Raw genomic sequence first — 22,637 nt, 5'->3', positions numbered from 1 at the left:
GCGGGGAGGAGGGGCACAACTTTAAGATGTGCCCTAACTCCTTTGCAAACAAAGTAGTTCCTAAACGCACCTGGGCTCAGGTGGTGCGGGAGGAGACGACTTCGTCGACTCCTGCCGAGCCTGAGTCCCAGGCTGCTGCCTCTGATGCATCTCCATCTAGCTCGTCAACCGTAGGGGAGACCCCACCCACTAAGCTTAACAGCACCGCGCCGGAGGACGGCTTGTCTAGCCGTCCGAAGGTGCGGTGTAGTTCCTGCAATACGCAGGTTGGACCCTACGGGGTTGATGCTTTATGTATTTCCTGTGACTGCCCCATCGGTCACAGGAAAATCACTGTTCTTTCTTGTGCTGATTGCACTAATGTTAACGGCCCGCCGCAAATTGTTTGCAGTGAGCCTGAGTGCAACACTTTTCTGCTGGAACGCCAGCGAAAAATCCCAAAGGTTCCTGCTGGTTCCAGCAGGAAAAGACCAAGTAACAGAAAGAGGCGTGTAATTTCTTCCTCATCTTCGGATGAGGAAGTACAACACAAAAAAAGTTCTCCTCCTTCACTGACGCCCGTGCTCCGCATTGCTTCCGAGAAGGAACTTTCCGGCTCGGGCTCTGAGGGCATGGAAACATGTAGCGAGACCCCTGATGCCCCACAGGAGGTTCTTAAAGGACCTACCGTTGCCGTAGTAAGGAAAGCCAGACTTAAACTTAAAAGTCTTAAGCTTCCTGGGATCCAAGAAAATTTGATCCCTTGCAGCGTTCCTGCTTGCAAGGAGGTTTTCCAGGCTTGGTCTGAGCTTAATAGCCACAGGGTGACAGTCCATCAGGATAAGTCCCCTGTGGAATTCAAGTGTCCCCGCTGTGACAAGACCACCCGGTCTTCTTATGACTGGTTTAGCCACCTGATCCAGGAACATGCACATTTCGTTTTGGATGCCGGATCGGCGGACCTTAGGTCCTATTTGAAGTATTGAGTATTTTTTTCTAGGCAAAATGACGCCTTCATCAGTCTGTTTCTTTTCCTTTCTTGTATTTATTTCAATGATTTCCATTATTTCATTGAATGTTAATGGAATGCGTGATTCCCTGAAAAGAAAACGCATTTTTCAGTTTTGTCATCATTATGACATATCCTGCCTGCAGGAATGTCATATCACCCCTGCAGATTTGGCTTTATGGAGTGCAGAATGGAGGGGAGAGATGTTTGCCAGTTTTGGCACATCTTTCTCCTCTGGTACTGTAATTCTTATTCCTAGGCGTAGTCCTTTACGTTTTTTCGATTCTTCAGTGGATACTGAGGGTCGTATTATTAGCGGTACCCTCCAGGGTCACGGGGGTAGTGTTAATCTCTGTGTAGTTTACGCTCCCACGGACCCTGGAGCCCGTCGTCTTTTCTTTTCTAATCTGGCCTCTCATTTGAGAGGCAATCATCCAATTATTTTGTGTGGCGATTTTAATTGTGTTTTGGACATCCATTTGGACCGTCGCGGTTCTGCTGCTACTTCGTGTGGTTTGGGAGCCGCGGAGTTGCGGCAGCTTTTGTCCACCTTTTCCCTAAAAGACTGTTGGAGAGATCGTTTTCCTAATGTTCATTCTTTTACCTGGCGAAATGCGGCGAACTCCGCCTCCAGTAGGCTGGACCGTTTTTACGTGTCCCGTCTGCTGGATGTGGAGTCTTGTTCGCACTCGCCCTGTTATTTGTCTGATCATGATGCTATTACTTTGAAATTTACCTTCCCCTCTTCTCCCGGCATCGGGAGCGGTTACTGGAAGTGTAACGTCTCCATCCTTTCTGATGCCGTTTTTAGAGAAGAGTTTACGCAAGCTTATTTAGGTTGGCGTTCGCTCAAGGAGGGGTTTGATAATGAACTCCTCTGGTGGGAGGACGTCAAATTGCGTTCCAAGCAAATGTTGGTCAGCTTTTCTAGCCGCTTAGCCAGGAAACGACGGAAGAAAAGGGAGGACTTAATGTCTTCTCTTAAATCTGTTCTTCTTGATTTGAATAGTGGGGATTCTAACCCCGCGCTTCTAGCCCAGTATGACTCTTTGAAATGGAGATTGGAGACATTGGATGACTTTGAAGCTGAGGGGGCTCGAATACGTTCTCGTGTCCGTGTCCTCAATGATGCGGAGAAGCCATCCAAGTTTTTCTTTCGGCTGGAGTCCGAGCAAGCCAGAAAAAAGTTTATTTCTTCTGTCCGCGGTGCCGACGACGTTGTTGTCGAGACTTCGGCAGAAATTGCCTCTGTTTATCGGTCCTTTTATTCCGATTTGTTTAGCGAGGAGCCGGTAGAGGAGGATCTCCAGTCTCCCTTTCTAGACTCGTTAACCTCCAGAGTCCCTCATGACCTTTTTTTGGATTTCGAGAGTCCACTTGAACTCTCGGAGTTGACCGATGCACTGAAGGGGATGGCCAACTGTAGGACCCCTGGTGGGGACGGACTTCCCAGGGAATTTTACATTTCCTTCTGGGAGTTGTTAGGTCCAGACCTGCTGGGGGTTTTTCGTTGTGCTTATAAGTTGAATTGTTTAGCTGTTTCTCAGCGGTCGGGCATTCTAACTCTATTAGAAAAGCCCGGTGACCCGTTAGATCCCCGTAATAAACGGCCAATTTCTTTGCTGAATGTTGACTACAAAATTTTGTCGAAGGCCTTATGCTTACGTATCAGCAAAGTGCTGCCAGACATCATCAGTCCTTTCCAGACTTGCGGCGTCAAGGGGAGGTCCATCCACGACAACATCAGACTCCTACGGGATCTGGTGGCGTATGTGGATGGAAAGAACCTTGACTGCCTTGTAATCTCTTTAGATCAACAGAAGGCTTTCGACAGAGTTAACTGGAATTTTTTGTTTAAAGTCATGAGTCGTTTTGGGTTCGGCCCTAACTTTTTGCACTGGGTCAAACTTTTGTACACCGACATTTCTAGTCAAGTTTTAGTTAATGGTGTTCTTTCTGATCCGTTTGGTTTGTCGAGGGGAGTGAGGCAGGGATGTCCCCTATCTCCTCTCCTCTACGTTCTTTTTATTGAGCCGTTTGCGGCTACAGTTATCCGTGACGGTCGCATCGGTGGCCTGGTGGTTCCAGGCAGCAGTGGTTTGCAGTGCAAAGTCGTTCAGTACGCTGACGACACCACTTGCATTGTCAGGGATCGCTTGTCGCTGGTGCGACTGTTCGGTATCATTAAACAGTATGAGTTAGCGAGCGGTTCTCGCCTGAATATGGCCAAATCTCAGGGCCTCATTTTCGGGGCCTGGCCTGATGATATGTCTTCTCTGGTTGACATTAAGTGGACCAGAACTCCCATTAAAATTAATGGTATTTTTGTTGGTAAGGGAAACATGGGTGAGAAGAGCTGGAAGGAACGAATTCCAGCTCTGCTCACTTGTCTTACTAAATGGAAAGGGAGAAATCTTTCTCTTCTTGGTAAAGTTTTGGTTGTTAATTCAGTTATTCTTTCGCCTCTGTATTATCTAGCGCCTATTTACCCCCTCCCCGCCTCGGTGGAGAAGGTGGTGAACAAGGCTATTTTTGGTTTCATTTGGTCTAATAAGACCGAGTTGGTTTCGCGCCCAGTCCTTTTTCAACCTGTTGATCAGGGTGGGCTGGGCGTAGTTAATATCAGACATAAATGTGATAGTCTTTTTGTTCGGGGTTTGAGGAGCGTGTTGGATGTTGATGGTCCTCCTTGGAGGTTTTTTGCCCTTTATTGGGTAACATTTTCGTTGCGTAGTATCCTGCCTGTTGGGTTTTGGTCTAACAGCAGGCCGCACGCCTTGAACCTCACTTCTTGGTATGGGTATTTTTGCAAGCTGGTCTTGCTTGTTTTTAAGCTGGCTCCGAATTTTGCCTGGGAAGCGGGTACCTCCCGCCAATTATACCTGATTTTTTTCGGCCAAGATCCTGTTAGGAAACCGGTCTTAGTCCTCCAAGACTTAGCCTTGGTTTTTAAATTTGCTAACTGCTCCGTTTTGGATCACCGTCTCCGGGATCTGAACTGGAGAATCATTTGGCGGGCCGTGAAAACGGCCCAAAAAGTTCTTAATTGGGGTTATGGGGCCGGCAAGTGCCCCCGCGCCGGTTGTGGCCAACCGGAAACTATTAACCATGTTTTTTGGGATTGTGCCTTTGTTTCTATTCCTTGGGGTTGGGTTGAACATGTGGGTGGGAGGATCTTGGGGGAACATTTCTCCCTGACCGCACCTTGTGTATTGTATGCTGATGGTTTGAATAACCGTGCAGATTGTGTTTTGGTTTGGTACTTGATCTGCGTTGTCAAGTGGCTTATTTGGTCTTCGCGTTGCGAGACCTTGTTCGATAAGTCTACTGCCAGCGCAGATATTGTTCTCCATCGGATTAAGCGCGCGGTCAGGGATAGAATTCGTGCTGATTTTGCTAGGCTGACCGAAGACGGCTTCCGTGCTACGTGGTGCGTGCGGGGAATTCTCTGCACAGTCGTCGGAGGTCAGCTAATTCTTCGCCTTTAGGTTTTTGAAACCCTTGGTGTTTGCTGTTTAGACCCTTTAGGTCTCTTCTGTGTGGGAGAATTTTTGCTCCTGGTTTACTGGGACCCTTTTGGTCCCTTTTGTGTGGGAGCTTTCAGCTCCTGGTTTTGGGGCCCTTTAGGCCCTTTTTTAGTAGAATCATGGCATCTCTTTAGAGCCTTGTGTCGAACCTGTGAGAGTCTTCGCTCTCATGTTTTAGACCCTTTAGGTCTTTTTTATCGAAGTTTGGAAGTTTCGTCTGGATGTGTATAGTATGCATTTTGTTTGAATATGGTTTTCGGCAGACAGTTAGGGTCGTACCCTACCATGGTAACGCGTGGGTAGCGTGGCTACACAGTTTGTTTGTCTTGTCCGTGTTAAGTGTTTGTCAGTTTAATTATTAGGCAAAGGGTAGGGAGGCTCGTAGCCTCACTTACTAAGGTGTAGTGTGACTACCCTATCCTGGGATCTTCTTTAGGAGGATCCCGAAACCAAAAAATTAGTATCTGTTCTTTTCAGCTTAATATCTGAAACGCTGTTCATTGAACAGCCAGTATATTAAACTGATTTTTGGATTTGGGCCGTGGAATAGAGGCTTGCCTCGTCCCGGCCACGGGTTGGCCCGGTATAGCAGTACATCCGGGATTCGGCCCACTCCCTTCGGGGAACATAAATTAATACAAAAACAGGTTCTGACTACGGTGCCCCGTCGTTAAAGGTTCGTTTTCTTTTGACGTTTTGGTGACAGGGCTTTCACATTGAATTACGGTAAATATTAGTAAGTGTGTAAAGTCTTGTTAAATTATGATGTTGGCGTTTCCATTGATTTCCGTTCAAGGTGTAAAAAAAAAAAAAAAAAAAAAAAGGCTTGGCCACGACCCCTCTGTGTCTGGTTATAAATGTATTGTTTGAGTCTCGTTGCAATATGTTTCTAGGCATCTTCTTCCTTTTCTTATTTGTTATCCCTTTTCCCCCTTGTTTTGCTTCTGATTTGTTTGTTTCCCAGGATGAGTGCTCCTGCCACGATTGGTCGCCAGAGGGCGCCGTAACAGTTGATGGCTTCGCATGCTCATATCGCGTCCGCGCATGTCCTATAAGTTGCCTCGCCGGGGCTGGGATGGCCATTGAATCATCTACAACCGACTGAGGAGACACAAACATGTCTGGCCGTGGCAAAGGAGGAAAGGGACTAGGCAAAGGGGGTGCCAAGCGACACCGCAAGGTTCTCCGAGATAACATCCAGGGAATCACTAAACCAGCCATTCGTCGGCTGGCCCGCCGCGGAGGAGTCAAGCGTATCTCCGGGCTCATCTACGAAGAAACCCGCGGAGTCCTCAAGGTTTTCCTGGAGAACGTTATCCGCGATGCAGTCACCTACTGCGAGCACGCCAAGAGGAAGACTGTCACTGCAATGGACGTGGTGTATGCGCTGAAGAGACAGGGACGCACGCTGTACGGCTTCGGCGGCTAGACACCATATTCAAAAATCAAACCGAACGGCTCTTTTCAGAGCCACCACTATTTCAAAAAAGAGATTGAATCTTGATTTTACTCGATTTCACTTGTCCTTGTCATGTGTGTTCTTAGAGTTGCTTTTCCCCTCCCTATTTCCACTGTAAAACATGTCTGGTCTCCATTTTTTGTCAAAGTCGATTAAGTAATAATTACTGGGTGCTCGTCTCAGGATATAGCGGGGAACGTATAGAGGGATCCGTGACATTTTGTTCGCGAATGGGTGTGTGTGATTATTGTCTTTATTACAAAACAAACATAAACAGCAGCCAGGGAAATCCGTATGTTTGTCACTTTTCTTTTAGGGGGTGGGGGAGGGGGTGTTTATTGGGGTTCAATTAATCCCAAGTAGGGGGTGGGAGAAATATTGTAGTCACAACGATCCCAAATGGATTCTGTTGCCGAGGGCTCATAATACTATAGGCTCGGAAAAGCAGCATTTTCGATTGAAATTTAACGTCTATACTTTTTCAACGTACGGAAATCGTGATCACTGAAGCGTCTCCGCTTGGCCCCCGAAGCACCCAATCGGAAGATAGCCCATTGTTAGGCTTCCAACCTAGGATGCTATGCGCCGGCCTTAAGAGGCGGGGTCCGTTCGCTCAATCTGCACTCAGTTGTGATCACCGTTCATCAAACCATACCCTTGACCATGGCGCGCACCAAGCAGACGGCAAGAAAGAGCACCGGGGGGAAAGCCCCCAGGAAGCAGTTGGCCACCAAGGCGGCCCGCAAGAGCGCACCGGCGACTGGCGGTGTCAAGAAACCCCATCGGTACCGACCGGGAACCGTCGCCCTCCGTGAGATTCGCCGCTACCAGAAGAGCACCGAACTGCTGATCCGAAAGCTGCCATTCCAGAGACTTGTGCGTGAAATTGCACAGGATTTCAAAACTGAACTGCGATTCCAGAGTTCTGCCGTCATGGCATTGCAAGAAGCGAGCGAAGCTTACCTCGTCGGCCTCTTCGAAGACACCAACCTGTGCGCCATTCACGCCAAGAGGGTCACCATCATGCCCAAGGACATCCAGTTGGCCCGCCGAATTCGGGGTGAACGAGCTTGAGCACGTTGTGTGCGCAAAAAGAAATAAAACTAACGGCTCTTTTCAGAGCCACTACTTCTTCAAAGAGAGATTAAGTCCAATCCCTGAGTTTTCCTTCAAATAAAGAATAAAGGGCCGTTGATTTTTTTCCGAATTATTATTGTTGATATTCTGTCCAAATACATTCCACTTTTTGGGTTCTATACGTATGCCTCATCCGAAACGTGTTCCAGGCAAAATTGAATTGTTATGGGCATGGTAATAATGATATATATTTCCTATCTGTTTTGACAATTACAGGTACTCGTTCTCTTATTTTCGTCGGTTTTGCGTTACATTGTATGATTCATTATAAATGGATGGTGCATAAGGGGGAAACAACATTTAAAGAAGTATTGGTGCACTACGACATATTAATTCGCCCTCCGCTGGAGATGACTTTATTATTTCCCAGAAATTCAGTAGACAATAATATTTAAGAAGGACACTTATACACGTGTCAGTCTGAGAAAAAGGCTAAAAATACCCTTGCCGGGGAGGGGGGGGGGGGGGTCGTGCCGTGCGTGCATTGTATAACTATGCACGCATACCGCTTTCTTCACGCATGGGTTAGCGGTCACTGGCGGGAAAGTGGACGATGCATGGGTGGTCAGAATCCAAGCTGTGCACAATAAAAGCCGGCCAAGACGTGCTGGTCTTTCATTCGATCTCACGATCCGATACATTCCAAGTCCTCCAATATGGCTCCCAAAGTTAGCGGAAAAGGTCAGAAGAAGGCCGGAAATACTAAGGGTCCGGTTAGCGCAAACAAAAAGAGGCACCGGCGTCGCAAGGAGAGCTACGGCATCTACATCTACAAAGTGATGAAACAGGTGCACCCCGACACCGGAATCTCGAGCAAGGCAATGAGCATCATGAACAGCTTTGTCAACGACGTGTTTGAGCGCATCGCCAGCGAATCTTCTCGCCTCGCTCTCTACAACAAGAAGTCCACCATCACAAGCCGTGAAGTGCAGACAGCAGTACGCCTACTTCTTCCCGGGGAGCTTGCTAAGCATGCAGTCAGCGAAGGCACCAAGGCCGTCACCAAGTACACGACTTCAAAATAGAAATTTTGAAGGCTTCAAAACCAAACGGCTCTTTTCAGAGCCAACACAGTTTCCAAAAAGAGATTTGCCAGTCAGCTCAGTTCGCCCGATCAGCCCATTTCTTAGGTTTTACAACTAACCTTTTTTTATTCTGTTGTGTCCCTTTCACTCTCTCTCTTTTTTTTTAATATGCTTTTACCCTTCGTGAGGCGAGGGGAGGTAATGCGATTAAAGTTAATCCCTGAGTCTTGTCGTCGTCGTAAACACATAATTTAATTTATGCCACAGCCTTTTTCAATTGGTCATTTCTTTCAATCTCCGGACGAGTGCTTGCATTTTGTTGAGTGGGTTACTATTAAAAAATAAATTAGGATTTCGTCTGTGGGATGTTACAAATATCTAGCAAGAAACCGAGGCCAGTTTTAACCGCCGCGTGAGAGCAACGAATCACTGCCATTGTGCGGAGGCTGGTCGAAAGATCATGGGACTTCTTCGGCGGAATAACAATAAAACGTCTTAAAATGGAGGTAAGAATGTTGCATGTTTCTGTGTTTTATCTAGTGATTCCATTACTTTGAACGACGATGACACAGTTGTAATTTTTTGTTCCCTCGTCCCCCGCGTCCAAAATGGATGCGGTGCACCCAACCGTGCGACGGGCACGCCCGTGTCGCGTGATTGGCTACTTGGCACGCTTCAGCCAATCCACCAGAACGCTATAACTAGTGTTGTGTTTTCCAAGTGGGTTCATTCACACACCACCTTTACTGCAGAGTACATTCATCTTCTGTCACTATACTGTCAAGATGACTGGGCGAGGAAAGAGCGGCAAAGCAAGAAGCAAGGCCAAGAGCAGGTCCTCCAGGGCGGGACTCCAGTTCCCCGTGGGTCGTGTTCACAGATTTCTGCGTAAGGGCAACTACGCCCAGCGTGTCGGTGCCGGTGCACCGGTCTACCTTGCGGCAGTGATGGAGTACCTTACCGCGGAGATCTTGGAACTGGCCGGAAACGCTGCACGAGACAACAAGAAGACGAGAATTAATCCCCGCCATCTGCAGCTTGCTATACGCAACGACGAGGAGTTGAACAAGTTGATGAGCGGAGTTACCATCGCGCAGGGTGGTGTCCTTCCCAACATCCAGCAAGTTCTTCTGCCCAAGAAGACCGCCAAAGTGTCAAAGTAAAGAAAAGAACTTACTTTGCATCCACAAACCCAAAAGGCTCTTTTCAGAGCCACCACAACCTTCAAAAAAGAGATTTGTCGCTGCCTGTCTAACTCCACCTCTACCTTCACTCATAGCCGAAATCAATTTCTCTAATTTTTTTTATAAACAATAGAACACTGTTCCAGATAGAATTCCCACTGTGTCCTTTAACTTAATCATTATGCAAAATTTTACGCACTGCGTATGTGACCGGCCGGCCGGCTGAGTACATTAGCCATACATGTATGTATATGCATTGTCTTAAATGTTGCCTCATGTAGAATGTGAATGACTTATTCACCAAAGGTTACAAAAATGGACAAATAATGGTGCGTTGACATTTGTTTCCCGTTTGTTTCTTTTCTTTCTTTCTCTCTCTTCAATTAACTCCCCGCGGGACCGCATTGATATTGATACATAAGTATTATAAGCGCAAATGAAAACGGTATGACGAATGTTTTCTTTTCTTTCGAATTTTCTTCTTATAACTTCATGACGAAATAAACAATAAATCAATGAAATAAAATAGTAATTATTACAAAAAGGGGAAATAAGTAAGTGAAAAAATAACAAAACAAAACAATAACCAAGCAATTAAAGGAAAGCGGCAGGCTGGGACTCGAACCCACGGTCTATTACTTTCTACATGTGCTCTCTAACCACTCGGCCACGGAGCTTACTGACAAACTGAAGTATTTCCCCGCCCCTAATGTGGGACCCATTGGCAGGCCCTGAGAAATACCCAGATGGGAAACGCCGAGGCGCGATGACCGGGAGTGTTGAAGGGCGCCATCTATTGATATGCTTGTCCCGGTACATCGTACGTACGGCATTTAGTGCCGACGCTCTCGCTCACTGATGCATTGATCCCATTTTTTGTCTGGATTAATTTTTTCAACAAGATTTTGGGTGAAATATGATCGAGGTGTATGAAAATGCATGATAGAAATATTTTTAAGAATGTATATGTCTCTGTTAATCTGAGAAAGCCGGAGATTTCTTGCTCATCTCTCTCTCCCCTGGTTTCGTTGAGTTGCGGTGGACGCGCAGGAGTCTTTTTTTTTGTTTTCACACCAGGAAACAAAAAAAGGCAAAAATAAATAATAAGAAGAACAATAGCAAACAGTATTTCAAGACGAATAATCCCTTTCCGCGCTATTGTTTTAATATTAATCGTTATCGCTTCTCGGCCTTTTGGCTAAGATCATGTGTAGTATCTGTTCTTTTCAGACAGCCACGCCTCCCCGGAGCTCCGGGTTGTCTTCGAAGAAAATCAAGTTTTTAGATCGCGTTAGTCGATAATTTTTGTATCTACCTTTTTGTCTTAGTTTATAGACCAAGTAGGTCTAGTTTTTACAGATTTTTGTTTCATTTTTGGTGATATTTTGGGTGTTTTTCGTGTTGGTTTTTCGTTGCTGGCTGTGTACGCAGTGCTGTACACGCCAGCCTATTCATTTGTACACGTCTATTGTTTGGGCCGTGGCAGCGTGCACGGCCCATTCGTTTCTACGTGTTTCTTTGTTTAGGCCGTGGCAGCGTGCACGGCCCTATTCATTTGGGTGGGGCTGTGCGTGTGCATAGCCCCGTGAAGTCCTTTGTTGGGGGAATTTTTTCCTTTCTTTAGTGTTTGCGGGGTTGGGACCCGTGTGCTTGTGCTGCGGCTTGTGACCCGTTACGCAGCCGGCTACCGCCGTTACACTAGGTGGTGGGTCGGCAGCGGGGAGCGAGCCGTAGCGCGGGTATTGCGGGCCTGTAGGCTCGGGGTTCTCTGCACTACACCGGTGGGGAATTTCGGGTCTGCGGGGCCTGGCCTCCGCGTTCATTTTTCTTTCTTTATCACAGGTAGGCAGTTGCTACCTGTGATTTATCTTCTTGTTGAGTGAGTCAGCAGTTGTGACTCACTCTTCGTTGTATATATTTAATATAGTCAATACCGTTACAAGCTTGTAACGGTATTTTTTTTTTGTGAAAGAAATCCAAGTCGGATTTTTCCTTTCCTTTTTCTTTCTTGGCTTAGCATGCCGTCAAACGCTAGCGAAGCCAGGCGTCTCCGAGCCCTCGAACTTAGTTTTGGGGGCAAGGAGACGTCAAGTGATGTGTTCAAGGCCCTCAGGGGGTCGGGATTATCCCGGCCACTCACCTTGAGGCCTTGCAACCTTTACCTGGCGGCCGATTTGACATGACGTTCAAATCGGTCGCACTAGCTCGAAAGTTTGAGCCAGTTTTAGACCGGCTTCCAGGTTGCCGTGTTTCATCATTCGGCCTGAAGCTGGTCACTGTCAAGTACATTGAGATGGACGTGGACGACAATGTCGTCCGGTCCATCTTGTCTAGGTACGGCAGGGTCCACAAGGGAAGATTCCAAACCTACCCCGAGGAACCTGCCGTATTCACTGGCACCCGACAGTACTTAATGTCGGGTGTCAAATCTATACCGTCGGTTCTCCGCATTGGGAACCGCAACGCCTGGGTCGGCCACTCCGGCCAAACCCGGACGTGCGCCCGGTGCGGGGACCCGACACACTCGGCAAACAAATGTAGTACCGTAAGGTGCTACAAATGTTTGCTTGTAGGCCACCCTTCTGGGGAATGCCCCAACAGGGTGGTTTGTACTTTGTGCGAGGAGGAGGGGCATGGCTTTAAGCTGTGTCCCAAATCCTTCGCCAGGAAAGTTCAGCCCACCAAACGGTGGGCTGATGTAGTAGTGCAGGGGAAGTCTGCTCCGGTACCATCTGTTGGAGCGGAATCCTCTCCTGCCAAATCTAGTGGGTTGGAGTCTTCTCCGTCTTCCCCCGAGTCCACGCCCGTTTTGGACGTGGCGGCGGCGGAGAAGTCCAACCCAGCTGTAACTCCCGGGTCTGATTTGTCAGACTCGGAGAGTTCCGAGTCTTCGAATTTTGAATTGCCTCGAGCATCGTGCATTCAATGCTCGAGGCAGATAGGCCCTCTGAAGTCTCCGGTCGCGTGGGAATGTTTCCATTGCGACCGTGGGATTTCGAGGGCTATGCCCTTTCATGTGGCCGGCTGCGCAGACTGCACGGGTATTAACACCAAGCCCGTGGTGTCTTGCGACGCCATTGACTGCCAGGCGGCTGCAATAGATAGGGCGGTGGGTTTTTTACCCGTTAGAGGGAAGAGGAAGATGAAGAAGAGGGCTCGTCATCCCTCTTCTGGCTCCGATTCTCCCTCTTCGGGTGCAGTCCCCAAAAAAATCTCGGGGAAATGTCTCTCAGACTCATCTGAGTCTGAGATGAAAGTGGATGAGCCTACAAGCTCATCCAAAACTAGTGCTGTCCCCCGCACAACACCTTTGGGGGACACACAAACTAGCCGGTCCGAGCCCCAGGGCCCGGATACGGACAAGCGGGTGGGGACAGTAGTTCTCCCCCCGCTGCCACTCTAGACTCGGGTGGTAAACCGAAAGGTGATCCACCCGAGTAATATGTTCACTTCAGCACACCATGGTCAATTTGCTTTCATTGAACGTCAATGGAATGCGTGACCCCGTGAAGAGGAGACGCGTTTTTAGTCTTTGTCGGGAGTATGATATTTCCTGTCTTCAGGAGTGTCATATTTCTGGCAATGACGATTTAGTTTCTTGGCAGGCGGAGTGGAGGGGGAAGATTTTTGCCAGTTTTGGCACATCTTCTTCCTGCGGGACCGTCATCCTTCTGCCTGCCAAAAGTCCTTTTGAATTTTCTGATCTTTCCATCGATTCTGATGGAAGGATCGTTTCTGGAATTTTGCGCGGTCCGGGGGGAGGAAAGGGTGTGCGATTGTGCACAGTTTATGCCCCGACTGACCCCAGGTCGCGTCGTCTCTTCTTCACGGAGTTGTCTTTTTTCTTGACGGGTAGTTGTCCTGTTATTTTAACAGGAGACTTCAACTGTGTCCTGGATTTAGAGCTTGACCGCCGTGGTTCGGATTCCACATCTTGTGGGATCGGCGCCGCGGAGCTCGGTCACCTCATTTCCGACTTTTCTTTTGAGGACTGCTGGCGGTCTTTCAACCCGTCCACGCATTCTTTTACATGGCGAAATGCGGCAAACACGATCACTAGCCGGCTGGATCGTATTTACACATCCAGTTCGGTGGGTGTCGTGTCTTGCGGGCATTCGCCATGCTATTTCAGTGACCATGACTGTGTTGATTTGAAATTTAATTTCCCGGAGATTGCCGGCGCCGGTCGGGGTTTTTGGAAATGTAATGTTTCCGTCCTGGCCGACGCTGGCTTTCAAACGGATTTCAGAAAGGCTTATGCGGGCTGGCGGACTCTCAAGGAGGGGTACGGAAACGAACTCCTCTGGTGGGAGGACGTCAAGTCCCGCATTAAGCGATTTATTATTTCCTTTTCTTGCCGGTTGGCAAGAAATAGACGACGGCGCAGGGAGTCACTTGTGGCTGCCCTGCGCTCAGTCGTTTCCGCCCTCAATTCCGGGCAATGTAACCCTGAGGTTCTTGCTCGGCACGAGGAAATTAGAAACGAGCTTGCTAAACTGGACGACTTTGAAGCGGAGGGGGCTCGGATCCGCGCGCGGGTTCGTGACCTCGAGGAAGGGGAGAAGCCGTCCAGGTATTTTTACCAGCTCGAGACCTCTCAGGCTCGGAAGAAAACTATTTCTTCCGTTTATAGTCCTGGAGGGGACATTGTTTCCTCTCCGGAAGAAATCTCGACAGTTTATAGAGATTTTTATCTCGATTTGTTTTCGGCCGAGCCTGTGGAGGTTGAATCGCAGTCTCCGTTTCTGGACTCTCTGTCCAATGTTTTGGACGAAGCTAGCCGCATTGACTTGGACAGCCCACTTGGGCTGCCTGAGCTCGATGTGGCTCTACGTAGTATGGCCAACGGTAAGACTCCTGGTGGGGACGGCCTGCCCAAGGAATTCTACGTGAAGTTCTGGGATTTGGTCGGTCCCGACCTTCTCGGGGTCTTCCGTTGTGCCTTTTCTTTAAATAGTCTAGGTGATTCCCAGCGATTGGGAATCATCACACTTTTAGAGAAGGGTGGGGATCCGCTTGATCCTAGGAACAAGCGTCCTATATCCCTTCTTAATGTTGACTACAAGATCCTGTCGAAGGCCTTGTGCCTCCGCCTTGGTCGGGTGTTGCCCGACATTGTCGGTCAGTTTCAAACTTGTGGCGTCAAGGGGAGGTCCATCCATGATAATATCAGACTCCTTCGGGATCTGGTAGCATTCGTGGATGGGAAGAACCTTGACTGCCTTGTTATTTCCCTAGACCAGCAGAAGGCCTTTGACAGGGTCAATTGGGATTTTCTTTTTAAAGTCCTCGACCGTTTTGGTTTTGGACCTAATTTTAGGCACTGGATAGAGCTGTTGTACACAAACATATCCAGTGCCGTTTTAACTAATGGTTCTCTTTCAGAACCCTTTTTAGTCACGAGGGGAGTGAGGCAGGGTTGCCCCCTCTCCCCTCTTTTATACGTGCTTTTTATCGAGCCTTTTGCTCAGACTGTCATTAAAGATAGCCGTCTTGCCGGCCTGACAATCCCTGGGGCCAGTGGCCTCGAATGCAGGGTTCTGCAGTACGCAGACGATACAACCTGCATAGTTCGGGATTTCAGATCGGTGAGGCGGTTGTTTGGCATCATCGATGCATTTTCTCGTGCGAGCGGGTCTCGCCTTAACTTCGCCAAGTCGAAAGGCTTGGTTTTTGGCTCATGGCCCGACTGCCTTCCCGACGAGGTCCCTATCCAGTGGACCAGAGACCCGATTAAAATCAACGGTGTCTGGGTTGGCGGTGGGGACATGGGCCCTATGAATTGGAGAGAGCGGATCCCCAATCTTCAGTCCACTTTGGACATGTGGAAAGGGAGAATGCTCTCTCTTTTAGGCAAGGTGTTGCTGGTCAACACCTTGATTTTAACTCCGTTGTTTTTCTTGGCCCCGGTTTATCCTCTGCCGGTTTCGGTAGAGAGGGTTATCAACCGGGCCATTTTTTCGTTTATTTGGTCTGGCAAGACTGAACTTGTAAAAAGGTCAGTCCTTGTCCAGACTTTAGCTAATGGTGGCCTTGGGGTCACCAATATTCGTCACAAATGTGACGCTTTCTTTGTCAGTGGGTTTAGGGTTTTGTTGAGTGACGATGGTCCTCCTTGGAGATTTTTTTCTCTGTACTGGGCGGCCTCGTCACTCCTTGGGGTTCTCCCCCGTAACATCTGGAGGAATGATACCCCACACGCCCTCCAACCCACTGGGTTTTATCGCCATTTTTGCAGGCTGGTCCTGCTTGTATCTACAATTTCGCCGGATATTGACTGGGGGCCAATTACGGTCCGACAACTGTATGACCTGTTGTCAGGTCAGCAGCCGATCCAGTGTCCGGCGGTTAGGTGCGATGATTTTCTTCATCTTTTTAAATTGTGTCACTCCTCCAATTTGAGTAACCGCTTGCGCGACTTGAATTGGAGGGTGATATGGGGAGCCTTGAAAACTTCCCAACGTTTAGGCCATTGGGGCATTGGTGACGGCCAGTGTCCTCGGGTTGGCTGTGCCGCTCCCGAATCACTGGGCCACGTTTTCTGGGACTGCCCTTTTGTTTACATTTTGTGGGCATGGGTCGAACACGTTGGTGGTAAAGCCCTGGCCCGCTATTTTTCCCTGACCCGCTCCTGCGTTTTGCATGGGTCAGGGCTAGAGACCAGGCCAGACTCTCTTCTGGTCTGGTATTTGATTAGCACGGTGAAGTGGTTGGTTTGGTGTTCGCGCTGTGAGACATTGTATGATGGCTCACGGCCGGATGCCGACCACGTGCTTCACCGTGTCAAGGCTGCGGTCAAGAACCGCATTCGTTTAGACTTCGTCCGGCTGGACCGGGCCAAGTTCCGCACCATCTGGTGCGTGCGGGGAGCGGTATGTTTCATCAGAGACGACCAACTTGTCTTTAGGTTGTGATTTTGTTTTTTTTTTGCACTATTACAGCCTTGAGACTTTCGCTCCTTGTTTATCTCGGGCCCCTTAGGTCCTTTTTTGTGGGAGCCTTTTGCTCCTTGTTTTTTGGGACCCTTTAGGTCCCCTTTTTGTGGGAGTTCTTTTGCTCCTGGTTTTGGGGCCCCTTAGGCCTTTTTTTACTAAGCTTGGCTTTTTGCTGGCTTTTGTTGTTTAAGGACCGTTTCGGTTCCTTAGGTCGGACCTGTGAGCGTTTTCGCTCTGTTGGTTAGGACCCTTTAGGTCCTTTTTATTGTATGTTTGCTCGCATGAGCGTTGTTGAGTCCGGAAGTTTCATGGTATAGTTTTCTGTTTGTATATTTTCCTGCCAGTCAGTTAGGGTCGTACCCTACCATGGTAATGCGTGGGTAGCGTGGCTACACAGACTGCATGTCTTGTCTTTGTCAAGTGTCTGTTTGTTCTTGATAGTAGGTAAAAGGGTAGGGAGGCTCGTAGCCTCACTTACTAAGGTGTAGTGTGACTACCCTATCCTGGGATCTTCTTTAGGAGGATCCCGAAACCAAAAAATTAGTATCTGTTCTTTTCAGCTTAATATCTGAAACGCTGTTCATTGAACAGCCAGTATATTAAACTGATTTTTGGATTTGGGCCGTGGAATAGAGGCTTGCCTCGTCCCGGCCACGGGTTGGCCCGGTATAGCAGTACATCCGGGATTCGGCCCACTCCCTTCGGGGAACATAAATTAATACAAAAACAGGTTCTGACTACGGTGCCCCGTCGTTAAAGGTTCGTTTTCTTTTGACGTTTTGGTGACAGGGCTTTCACATTGAATTACGGTAAATATTAGTAAGTGTGTAAAGTCTTGTTAAATTATGATGTTGGCGTTTCCATTGATTTCCGTTCAAGGTGTAAAAAAAAAAAAAAAAAAAAAAAGGCTTGGCCACGACCCCTCTGTGTCTGGTTATAAATGTATTGTTTGAGTCTCGTTGCAATATGTTTCTAGGCATCTTCTTCCTTTTCTTATTTGTTATCCCTTTTCCCCCTTGTTTTGCTTCTGATTTGTTTGTTTCCCAGGATGAGTGCTCCTGCCACGATTGGTCGCCAGAGGGCGCCGTAACAGTTGATGGCTTCGCATGCTCATATCGCGTCCGCGCATGTCCTATAAGTTGCCTCGCCGGGGCTGGGATGGCCATTGAATCATCTACAACCGACTGAGGAGACACAAACATGTCTGGCCGTGGCAAAGGAGGAAAGGGACTAGGCAAAGGGGGTGCCAAGCGACACCGCAAGGTTCTCCGAGATAACATCCAGGGAATCACTAAACCAGCCATTCGTCGGCTGGCCCGCCGCGGAGGAGTCAAGCGTATCTCCGGGCTCATCTACGAAGAAACCCGCGGAGTCCTCAAGGTTTTCCTGGAGAACGTTATCCGCGATGCAGTCACCTACTGCGAGCACGCCAAGAGGAAGACTGTCACTGCAATGGACGTGGTGTATGCGCTGAAGAGACAGGGACGCACGCTGTACGGCTTCGGCGGCTAGACACCATATTCAAAAATCAAACCGAACGGCTCTTTTCAGAGCCACCACTATTTCAAAAAAGAGATTGAATCTTGATTTTACTCGATTTCACTTGTCCTTGTCATGTGTGTTCTTAGAGTTGCTTTTCCCCTCCCTATTTCCACTGTAAAACATGTCTGGTCTCCATTTTTTGTCAAAGTCGATTAAGTAATAATTACTGGGTGCTCGTCTCAGGATATAGCGGGGAACGTATAGAGGGATCCGTGACATTTTGTTCGCGAATGGGTGTGTGTGATTATTGTCTTTATTACAAAACAAACATAAACAGCAGCCAGGGAAATCCGTATGTTTGTCACTTTTCTTTTAGGGGGTGGGGGAGGGGGTGTTTATTGGGGTTCAATTAATCCCAAGTAGGGGGTGGGAGAAATATTGTAGTCACAACGATCCCAAATGGATTCTGTTGCCGAGGGCTCATAATACTATAGGCTCGGAAAAGCAGCATTTTCGATTGAAATTTAACGTCTATACTTTTTCAACGTACGGAAATCGTGATCACTGAAGCGTCTCCGCTTGGCCCCCGAAGCACCCAATCGGAAGATAGCCCATTGTTAGGCTTCCAACCTAGGATGCTATGCGCCGGCCTTAAGAGGCGGGGTCCGTTCGCTCAATCTGCACTCAGTTGTGATCACCGTTCATCAAACCATACCCTTGACCATGGCGCGCACCAAGCAGACGGCAAGAAAGAGCACCGGGGGGAAAGCCCCCAGGAAGCAGTTGGCCACCAAGGCGGCCCGCAAGAGCGCACCGGCGACTGGCGGTGTCAAGAAACCCCATCGGTACCGACCGGGAACCGTCGCCCTCCGTGAGATTCGCCGCTACCAGAAGAGCACCGAACTGCTGATCCGAAAGCTGCCATTCCAGAGACTTGTGCGTGAAATTGCACAGGATTTCAAAACTGAACTGCGATTCCAGAGTTCTGCCGTCATGGCATTGCAAGAAGCGAGCGAAGCTTACCTCGTCGGCCTCTTCGAAGACACCAACCTGTGCGCCATTCACGCCAAGAGGGTCACCATCATGCCCAAGGACATCCAGTTGGCCCGCCGAATTCGGGGTGAACGAGCTTGAGCACGTTGTGTGCGCAAAAAGAAATAAAACTAACGGCTCTTTTCAGAGCCACTACTTCTTCAAAGAGAGATTAAGTCCAATCCCTGAGTTTTCCTTCAAATAAAGAATAAAGGGCCGTTGATTTTTTTCCGAATTATTATTGTTGATATTCTGTCCAAATACATTCCACTTTTTGGGTTCTATACGTATGCCTCATCCGAAACGTGTTCCAGGCAAAATTGAATTGTTATGGGCATGGTAATAATGATATATATTTCCTATCTGTTTTGACAATTACAGGTACTCGTTCTCTTATTTTCGTCGGTTTTGCGTTACATTGTATGATTCATTATAAATGGATGGTGCATAAGGGGGAAACAACATTTAAAGAAGTATTGGTGCACTACGACATATTAATTCGCCCTCCGCTGGAGATGACTTTATTATTTCCCAGAAATTCAGTAGACAATAATATTTAAGAAGGACACTTATACACGTGTCAGTCTGAGAAAAAGGCTAAAAATACCCTTGCCGGGGAGGGGGGGGGGGGGGGGTCGTGCCGTGCGTGCATTGTATAACTATGCACGCATACCGCTTTCTTCACGCATGGGTTAGCGGTCACTGGCGGGAAAGTGGACGATGCATGGGTGGTCAGAATCCAAGCTGTGCACAATAAAAGCCGGCCAAGACGTGCTGGTCTTTCATTCGATCTCACGATCCGATACATTCCAAGTCCTCCAATATGGCTCCCAAAGTTAGCGGAAAAGGTCAGAAGAAGGCCGGAAATACTAAGGGTCCGGTTAGCGCAAACAAAAAGAGGCACCGGCGTCGCAAGGAGAGCTACGGCATCTACATCTACAAAGTGATGAAACAGGTGCACCCCGACACCGGAATCTCGAGCAAGGCAATGAGCATCATGAACAGCTTTGTCAACGACGTGTTTGAGCGCATCGCCAGCGAATCTTCTCGCCTCGCTCTCTACAACAAGAAGTCCACCATCACAAGCCGTGAAGTGCAGACAGCAGTACGCCTACTTCTTCCCGGGGAGCTTGCTAAGCATGCAGTCAGCGAAGGCACCAAGGCCGTCACCAAGTACACGACTTCAAAATAGAAATTTTGAAGGCTTCAAAACCAAACGGCTCTTTTCAGAGCCAACACAGTTTCCAAAAAGAGATTTGCCAGTCAGCTCAGTTCGCCCGATCAGCCCATTTCTTAGGTTTTACAACTAACCTTTTTTTATTCTGTTGTGTCCCTTTCACTCTCTCTCTTTTTTTTTAATATGCTTTTACCCTTCGTGAGGCGAGGGGAGGTAATGCGATTAAAGTTAATCCCTGAGTCTTGTCGTCGTCGTAAACACATAATTTAATTTATGCCACAGCCTTTTTCAATTGGTCATTTCTTTCAATCTCCGGACGAGTGCTTGCATTTTGTTGAGTGGGTTACTATTAAAAAATAAATTAGGATTTCGTCTGTGGGATGTTACAAATATCTAGCAAGAAACCGAGGCCAGTTTTAACCGCCGCGTGAGAGCAACGAATCACTGCCATTGTGCGGAGGCTGGTCGAAAGATCATGGGACTTCTTCGGCGGAATAACAATAAAACGTCTTAAAATGGAGGTAAGAATGTTGCATGTTTCTGTGTTTTATCTAGTGATTCCATTACTTTGAACGACGATGACACAGTTGTAATTTTTTGTTCCCTCGTCCCCCGCGTCCAAAATGGATGCGGTGCACCCAACCGTGCGACGGGCACGCCCGTGTCGCGTGATTGGCTACTTGGCACGCTTCAGCCAATCCACCAGAACGCTATAACTAGTGTTGTGTTTTCCAAGTGGGTTCATTCACACACCACCTTTACTGCAGAGTACATTCATCTTCTGTCACTATACTGTCAAGATGACTGGGCGAGGAAAGAGCGGCAAAGCAAGAAGCAAGGCCAAGAGCAGGTCCTCCAGGGCGGGACTCCAGTTCCCCGTGGGTCGTGTTCACAGATTTCTGCGTAAGGGCAACTACGCCCAGCGTGTCGGTGCCGGTGCACCGGTCTACCTTGCGGCAGTGATGGAGTACCTTACCGCGGAGATCTTGGAACTGGCCGGAAACGCTGCACGAGACAACAAGAAGACGAGAATTAATCCCCGCCATCTGCAGCTTGCTATACGCAACGACGAGGAGTTGAACAAGTTGATGAGCGGAGTTACCATCGCGCAGGGTGGTGTCCTTCCCAACATCCAGCAAGTTCTTCTGCCCAAGAAGACCGCCAAAGTGTCAAAGTAAAGAAAAGAACTTACTTTGCATCCACAAACCCAAAAGGCTCTTTTCAGAGCCACCACAACCTTCAAAAAAGAGATTTGTCGCTGCCTGTCTAACTCCACCTCTACCTTCACTCATAGCCGAAATCAATTTCTCTAATTTTTTTTATAAACAATAGAACACTGTTCCAGATAGAATTCCCACTGTGTCCTTTAACTTAATCATTATGCAAAATTTTACGCACTGCGTATGTGACCGGCCGGCCGGCTGAGTACATTAGCCATACATGTATGTATATGCATTGTCTTAAATGTTGCCTCATGTAGAATGTGAATGACTTATTCACCAAAGGTTACAAAAATGGACAAATAATGGTGCGTTGACATTTGTTTCCCGTTTGTTTCTTTTCTTTCTTTCTCTCTCTTCAATTAACTCCCCGCGGGACCGCATTGATATTGATACATAAGTATTATAAGCGCAAATGAAAACGGTATGACGAATGTTTTCTTTTCTTTCGAATTTTCTTCTTATAACTTCATGACGAAATAAACAATAAATCAATGAAATAAAATAGTAATTATTACAAAAAGGGGAAATAAGTAAGTGAAAAAATAACAAAACAAAACAATAACCAAGCAATTAAAGGAAAGCGGCAGGCTGGGACTCGAACCCACGGTCTATTACTTTCTACATGTGCTCTCTAACCACTCGGCCACGGAGCTTACTGACAAACTGAAGTATTTCCCCGCCCCTAATGTGGGACCCATTGGCAGGCCCTGAGAAATACCCAGATGGGAAACGCCGAGGCGCGATGACCGGGAGTGTTGAAGGGCGCCATCTATTGATATGCTTGTCCCGGTACATCGTACGTACGGCATTTAGTGCCGACGCTCTCGCTCACTGATGCATTGATCCCATTTTTTGTCTGGATTAATTTTTTCAACAAGATTTTGGGTGAAATATGATCGAGGTGTATGAAAATGCATGATAGAAATATTTTTAAGAATGTATATGTCTCTGTTAATCTGAGAAAGCCGGAGATTTCTTGCTCATCTCTCTCTCCCCTGGTTTCGTTGAGTTGCGGTGGACGCGCAGGAGTCTTTTTTTTGTTTTCACACCAGGAAACAAAAAAAGGCAAAAATAAATAATAAGAAGAACAATAGCAAACAGTATTTCAAGACGAATAATCCCTTTCCGCGCTATTGTTTTAATATTAATCGTTATCGCTTCTCGGCCTTTTGGCTAAGATCATGTGTAGTATCTGTTCTTCCAGAACGCCTTTTTTGCAGCTCCGTGATCTATCTTCAAAAACTGGAGAGTGGAGGTCCCACCTGTGACCAAACCTACACCAACTGTTAGATAAGTGCACATAGATTATTGTAGTCATCTTTATTTTTTCATATTTTGCATTTTGAGAGACATTTGAAGGGTTTTTAGTTCCATTTTTTGCTGCCTCGTGTGTGCGGAGTACGCCACACGACAGCACCTTCTTTTATTGCAGTTCTCTTTTGTTCTAGTCTTTTGTTCGGAGCCGTAG

The 22,637-nt window shown here is 47.8% G+C and overlaps 2 non-coding genes and 2 pseudogenes across 2 annotated transcripts; all 4 read left to right on the top strand.

Annotated features, from left to right (window-relative positions):
• Nucleotides 1-4,940: 4,940 nt before the first annotated feature.
• On the top strand, nucleotides 4,941-5,133 carry LOC119733588. The gene has a single exon (XR_005271927.1). It is a non-coding gene; the product is annotated as a U2 spliceosomal RNA (small nuclear RNA).
• A 5,365-nt stretch (nucleotides 5,134-10,498) lies between these two features.
• On the top strand, nucleotides 10,499-10,675 carry LOC119733546 (annotated as a pseudogene).
• A 6,088-nt stretch (nucleotides 10,676-16,763) lies between these two features.
• LOC119733587 lies at nucleotides 16,764-16,956 on the top strand. The gene has a single exon (XR_005271926.1). It is a non-coding gene; the product is annotated as a U2 spliceosomal RNA (small nuclear RNA).
• Nucleotides 16,957-22,322: 5,366 nt separating this feature from the next.
• Nucleotides 22,323-22,535, top strand: LOC119733560 (annotated as a pseudogene).
• Nucleotides 22,536-22,637: the final 102 nt, after the last annotated feature.

The sequence above is a fragment of the Patiria miniata genome, unplaced genomic scaffold, assembly GCF_015706575.1.
Source record: "Patiria miniata isolate m_02_andy unplaced genomic scaffold, ASM1570657v1 HiC_scaffold_25, whole genome shotgun sequence".
Taxonomy (NCBI): domain Eukaryota; kingdom Metazoa; phylum Echinodermata; class Asteroidea; order Valvatida; family Asterinidae; genus Patiria; species Patiria miniata.
This window is presented reverse-complemented; position numbering and strand designations above follow the sequence as displayed.